The sequence below is a fragment of the Apteryx mantelli genome, unplaced genomic scaffold (assembly GCF_036417845.1).
Source record: "Apteryx mantelli isolate bAptMan1 unplaced genomic scaffold, bAptMan1.hap1 HAP1_SCAFFOLD_327, whole genome shotgun sequence".
Lineage (NCBI taxonomy): Eukaryota > Metazoa > Chordata > Aves > Apterygiformes > Apterygidae > Apteryx > Apteryx mantelli.
Genome location: NW_027118679.1, coordinates 27,623 through 34,238, shown reverse-complemented (window position 1 = coordinate 34,238; position 6,616 = coordinate 27,623). Strand labels below are relative to the sequence as shown.

Here is a 6,616-nt window from a genome sequence, read left to right as displayed (position 1 = left end):
ATAAGGAAAAATTTGTCATGCAAAAATACTTGAGAAGTAGGCAAACAGGCAGTTGTTATAATCAGCATCAATGTCAGAGCAAAGTGGATAATGCTATAGTACATAGGGGGGAAAGGTGGGTCAGCTGGGGAATTGAAGGCTGGAATTACCTTGAAAATAGTGAAAAAAACTCAAGTTTGGACTTTCCATGTAATCTTTATTCAAATCATTCTGCTGATCCTGAGAGAATTGCTGTAAGAAAGCATTTACAGAGCTGGGACCTCTGAGCCTCTATATCATCTACTTACCAACATAGATACAAATTACAGAGAGTCAGAGGTTATGTGAGCCTCTGGAATAAACATCACCCACACAGAGCTGTGAAGTGACTTGCTTAAGGTCACTCAGGAACTCAGAATCAGCTTAAAACAGAAGCCATATCCGAGTCCTACCTGTAGGACTGAAATCTGCAAATATTGTGCCTCTCTTTCATCATGTGTATGGATAGGAATAGTCTCCACTGTATACTACAGAAAAAATATTCTTTCCACTTAAAATATAAAATAGATATGAACATTCCCTAAGAAGCAGATTAATTCTACCTCATTAAACTTTTGGACAAGAAAAAAACAATCATTATCTTTATTGTGGTTTGCATCTATTTAAATATTTATACTCAGCTTTTATGTTCCATTAACAAACTGAGTTTCACTGCACATGCAAAAATCAGGATGTGTAATTCAGCTTAAATAGCAAGCATCACAAAAAAGAAACTAACATATGAGAACACAAGACAGGTTCTGTCCCATCTTGGTGAGCCTGCAGACAGTTATTCAACATTTGAAATCTTTGATTTGGAGCTATTGATTACACATCTGGATGATCTGGCAAATACAGATACATGCAAGCAGATGTAATAGAAATCCCAGACTCACTGGAAATGGCTGTTGGTCTGGCAGCTTGCTTGGATCTGACAATATTCCAACAGCAAAATATTCCAGACACTGGGTAGAACATTTGACTTCATTAGGACCATTTTCATTTAGCCATTACTAATTATGTGGTAGTTCGCCATTTGATAACTGTTTAACTCTTGATAACTGTTTAACTGATAACTCTTTAATTTGCACAAATCAGGATCCTATATCAGATTGCTAATTATCATTAAACCAATATGAGGTAAGCTCTCTAAAACTTGTTTCCTGCTAGCAGCAGTGAAATACAGTTCAAAGCAGTGTGGCGCCACAAAGAGAATCATCAACATCATTTACTTTATATTTAACATTTAAATTACTGTGTTTGTCCAAGCAGCTGAAAAAAGATGTCTTAGACATCCCGTCTACACAAACGATCTCATTCATTTGGACAGTTGTGTTGAGAGCTAAAGGATCCATTAGACCACTGATTTCACCAAGTACTACACATTATGATACCATATTCCAAGCTAAGGAAAGCAGCAGACAAGGAAAGAAAGAAATATAAAGTGTGTGTGTGTATGTGGATTTATGTGTGCACGGAAAACAGTATGCATACAGAATTACCCTCTGCAACTTCTTAAAATATCATTTAAAAGCCCGAATTACAGTGTATTCTGCTGCAGGTGGCAGGCTCCTCTACTTTTAAAGACACAGTACATCATATACATAATAGCAACATTTCCTTTCAACTAACAATATACAACTGCATGCATTCCAATAATTAATGAAATTACATTTTGTAAATTCGGGATGCTTGGATGCTGCTGAGAGTTCTGAAGGTCAGAAAAGTGCCATGAAGACTACTGAACCCAACATATTATGGATAAACTTTTGATGAAGGGGAGACATCTGAATGCTGTGATATAAACACATACTTATGACATGTGATTGATGTGTATGTACATCTGTATACACAAACACACATAGATGCATATTTCCATGTGAATACAAACAAAAACAGCGTAACAGCCAAGAGCCCAATCCCATACCTAAAATATTCTGCTGAGCTTTCTGCCCAATCACGGTAAGGCCATCTGTTCCTGTTGACAAAATTTTACAGATCATCTTGATTACTTTTTTGTTATTTATTTCACTGAATATGGCCTTTAAAGTAACATCTCTGAGGCTTTTCTATTCTGTGGCTCCAGGTTACTCCATGCAAAGATTACAGGGGTCCTTTCCTGTCACCGTGTCTCTGTTTTCCTCTGGAATTGAGTTTCAAATGTGAAAAATAACAGCTTATAGCATTCAGCTGATAACAGGTTACATGAAGGAAGGGTAGTGAGGAAGAAGAGGCAAGCTACCATTTTATCAATCCTGAACTGGCAAACAAGTACCCTTGACCATTCAAAATGATTTTCAGATTCTACAGTAAAAGTTCAAATCACTTGTAATCATTTCTGCGAAAAGCATCTTAATAGAAAAATGCTGTGGCTTTTATTGCAGTTAATTAATTTTTTCCTAGAGATTTAACAACTTGTTAAGTATTCTGAGTTTTGTGCACAACTGTAGTCTCTAGAGGTTACAGACAACAACCCTCTTCTGCAAAAGGCAGCATAACAAATAACTGCCACTGAAGCAAAACACATGACAATACTCCAGATAGAATCACATTCCTTGGAGCAGGAAAAGTTAGAGCTCTTGTATGAGCAAATGTCAGAGACTTGGGCTAACTCTGTTCCCTTCTCAGTCTTACTGTGCTTTTAAAGTAAGCCTCATGCTTCAGGAAATACAACAAAATAGAAGAAATACATCCTGTAAGCCAACTCAGTTCCTGCATTTATTATCTTGATATCCACATAAGGAGCTGCAAGCAGTTGCACTTTTAGCAACACTTTACCAGGCACTGCTGCATTTTTCAGCAAGGTCTTTCCCTGCCATCATTCTCACATCCAAAGCCATTCAGTTGGAGCAATGAAATGCTACTAGTAGTGTCTACACACTGGTTTCGAGCAGAAAACGTTGCCAGAGTTCTGCCAGTGCAGTTAAGACTTGATGGGCAGCATCCTCATATGCTGTACTCTAGATCTCTGTCCATCATGTGGTCATTCTGCAGTGCGATACCAGAGGACACAGCTCATGCTCTCTGGAGTTTTAAACAAAGCATGACAGAAAAAACATGACAGCCCGCAAATGTAAAAGGTCTGTGTAGTAACACAAACCAAACCCCTATACACATTGGAAGACAGGATTTCACCAGTGTTTAGTTGGTCTCCCTACGGCACAAAAACGCTGCCTGTAAAGGAAGAGTTAGGAGAAGAGGGATGTGATAAGGATGTCTGTTATCCATGAGGGAAAAAGTATAGATATAGTGTATATATACATATATATGTATGTATGTACATAAAGTATAGGTATCATATAGGGAACAGTGTGAAATGGAGGGGGAAAGAAATTCATGGGTTAACGAGAGCAATGCAATAGGAGAAAGGAAGATGTAAGTGGGAAATAAGAGTAAGAAAATGACCATTAAAAAGTTAAAAATAGAACAATCAACACAGGAAGAACAGGACTGAAAGAATACATTAACTTCAAGGTCAAGAAAATTAAATATATTTATTTCTTTTTGATTGTCCATGTTTTTGCAGTCAAAATGTTTGCCAAATACAGAACGGGTGTGCTTGCAGGGAGAGAAGTGCCTAAGTCATTTAGCAGTAAAAATCACCCTGAAAGCTACTAGGTATGAAAGAGGATGTGTCTTGTGCTCTTAAATCCCCCAACTGTCCGTGTTAATCCCTTCCACACAGATATATATCTATGTAAGTGTATACACTGTAAATTATTTTAACTCCAGATACAAGAATGAGCAGCATTTTAATACTTATGTTAATACCCCTAGCACCCAGAAACAGAATCCAACTGATTCCAGTAGAGGATATGGTGGGAGAGGTGGTCTCATAATTCCCTGAAATGCTTATGTAAATAAAAGCTGAAAATCAAAGGAAATGTATTTCAAACACTCTTGATATGCTTAAGACATAATGCTTTCAGATGAATCTTTTGGATCAATAGCTAATTTTAGTGACCTATCTTTTTCAAATACATAAATACTTGAGAAAAGCAGAAGAGAAAAGAGGTACAACTCAACTCTTTGCCAGCAGTTTCACCCAACAACATGTAAAGCAACCCCCTCCATACATTGATTAGGCAAAGAGTACATGACAAACAAGTTATCTTCGATCAAAGCAACAAAAGGAAAAATAAACCTACCTTCTGTCACCCCAATGTCAATAGTTCCTTTTACTTGACTAAAACACCAGAGCACATCCTGCATGAGGTTTCCAAATCCTGCCAGAAGAACACATGCAGAAAGAAGATATACTCACACTCCTGTACAGCTAGTCTTTTTTTGAACAAACACGCACACATGCACATACAAATTGGCACACAAATATCTGTAACTGCTGTACGGAGAGAAATATTTGCTCACCTGGTATCATTCTTCCATACAAAGTGCAGAGCTAACACTCCAAAACTGAAAACATTATGCCTGCACTATGAATTGCCCGTCTGTCTGTTTTCTCTGTACCATGTTAGGGCTATTTCGAAAACGGTGCAATTGGAGTCAGTCCCCTCTACATCACTGGCAGCATCACAGAAGAGTCAGGAGGCCCTGTAGTCACGGTCTTTGTCACAGCCTCTCTTCATCAGAATACTAATGCCCCAAATCATTTCCATCGTTGTAAAAAAGGGAGTGAAACAGAGAAACAAAGAACTACTACAACAACAACAACAACATTTTTTCCAGTTTATGGCCAATGTAGTTGTGAACTGCTTGGCAATGATTCTCAGCAGAATGAAACTGCATTAGAGTGCATCATAATAATATTATCAAAATTTTCCTGGAATCAGAAGTGCACTGTTTTTGTTTCAAAAGAATACTACAGGCGTTTCTATTATTAGGCATATTTAGTAAACTGTATCTCTCTAAACTGTTCTTGCTACTGTAGCAATACTCTGTGTTAAGACACTGAGAGAAATCAGGATTTTATCCACTGCTGCTCATTTTCTTGACAGCTCAGCAAATTTTTCCTTTCTGTAATGCAGTCTTCACTGTAGTACAAAAAATTCACAGCCTCAAAGGACAACTTGCTTCCTTTTATTTTAACACACATTTTATCTCAAAGCACTTTTCAAACATGAAGAAAGCAGTACAATGGAGTCATGAGAGAAGGAAATACCATTTTACACACAGGTGAAATGTGGCAAAGAAAATTCAAGTGTTTCACAGTGTGCAAGCATGATCTTAAACTCAATCAGGAGATCATGCTATACTCAAACTTGTTCCTTTCTTACAAAAGAAAAACCTGGGATTGATAGAAAGATAACATACAGGTAGAGATAGAACTGAGTTAAGCAAACTAACTCGTAGCCTAGCCACATGTCCTTGTGAGATTTCTGTCCTAACAGAACTACGCTGAGGAAATAACCTGTTCAAGTTTGAGAGCCAAAGAAAGAGAAATCCGAACACAGTTTATTTGAAACTTACATTTAATTCGATCTTCCCATTTTCTGTTATACATACATGCTCCAGATAACTATCTGTCCATGCATCCATCTGTGTGCTGCTCTGTCTTTCCATTTATTTGTTGTCCGTTTTTTTAATTCTATGAAAATCATTAAAATTGAAAATGATGCAAAGATTACGAAATGCAAAATGAGGGAGGAAATTCTAACTGCTTATGCTTATAACTTTCAAAAATGCCTTTATTTATATCATGGCCTTTTTTTGCATATTAATACAGGTCAATATATATCATATAAGGTAAACAGTAAAATAATAATATACATTATAACAGAATACATCCAAATTGTAGAATGAGTTTTTTGGAAGATTCAAGCCAAATACAGTGAAAACTGGAGTTTTAAGAGAAATGAAAAGATCTGGAATCCGAGGGTATGACATAGTTTGATAAGATTCTGAAAGAATATTAAGTTTAGTGAGATTCATAATTTGAGACGACCAAACAAGAGGTACAGCCACAAAAATCTGACATGAAGATGTGAAAAAAATTACAAATTTACAAAAAAATTCTTAACATAAACTTAAATGTCTCATAAATTCTGCTAATGTATTTCAAAAGCAAGTGAACAACATGTTGGTTGAGAGGAGCAATATCATTATGCCCTTTCCAGAAAGCTCTTTTGTATTGTTATTTACTTCCTCTCAAAAAAAGAAAATAATCAACTCCTTGAAGAAAAAAGGATTTGTGACTTTAAAATTCTTCCTCCTAGTCCAATCACATCTAACAAATTTCTGAGAAATGGCATTTTTGTCATTTTCAATGTCTTGCCTGTTTGCAAGAATGGACCTGGAAAGGAGAATAGACAGATAGTTTGAAATCCCAGGAGGGCAACAAACCCTGGTTTTCTTGTTGGCTGTTTGCCCAGCTAGGGACAGCTGTAATTCAGCATTGTCTGCAGCTCTTGTTTAAGAAAAGCTACATTTTTTTCTGAGTATCAGATCAGGGTTTTTCTTCATGAAACACAAAAATGAGTTTTTAGAAGAATTATTTATAACTCTCAACTTTCTCAACAGCCCTGAAAAGTGACACCTTTGTCATTGTATATGCTATGGTAAATGGCTGGGATGGCATGAAATAAATAGGCCTCCTGTCAATCCACTGGAATGTGTAATGAAGCAGCCGCTTACAAAAATC

The 6,616-nt window shown here is 36.7% G+C and overlaps 1 long non-coding RNA gene across 1 annotated transcript; it reads right to left on the bottom strand.

Moving 5' to 3' along the window:
• Nucleotides 1–2,114: 2,114 nt before the first annotated feature.
• On the bottom strand, nt 2,115–5,482 carry LOC136996257 (uncharacterized). Its single transcript, XR_010887537.1, has 3 exons — nt 5,446–5,482; nt 4,167–4,244; nt 2,115–2,161 (listed from the first exon to the last, which is right to left on the bottom strand). It is a non-coding gene; the product is annotated as an uncharacterized lncRNA (long non-coding RNA).
• Between the last annotated feature and the right edge of the window lie 1,134 nt (nt 5,483–6,616).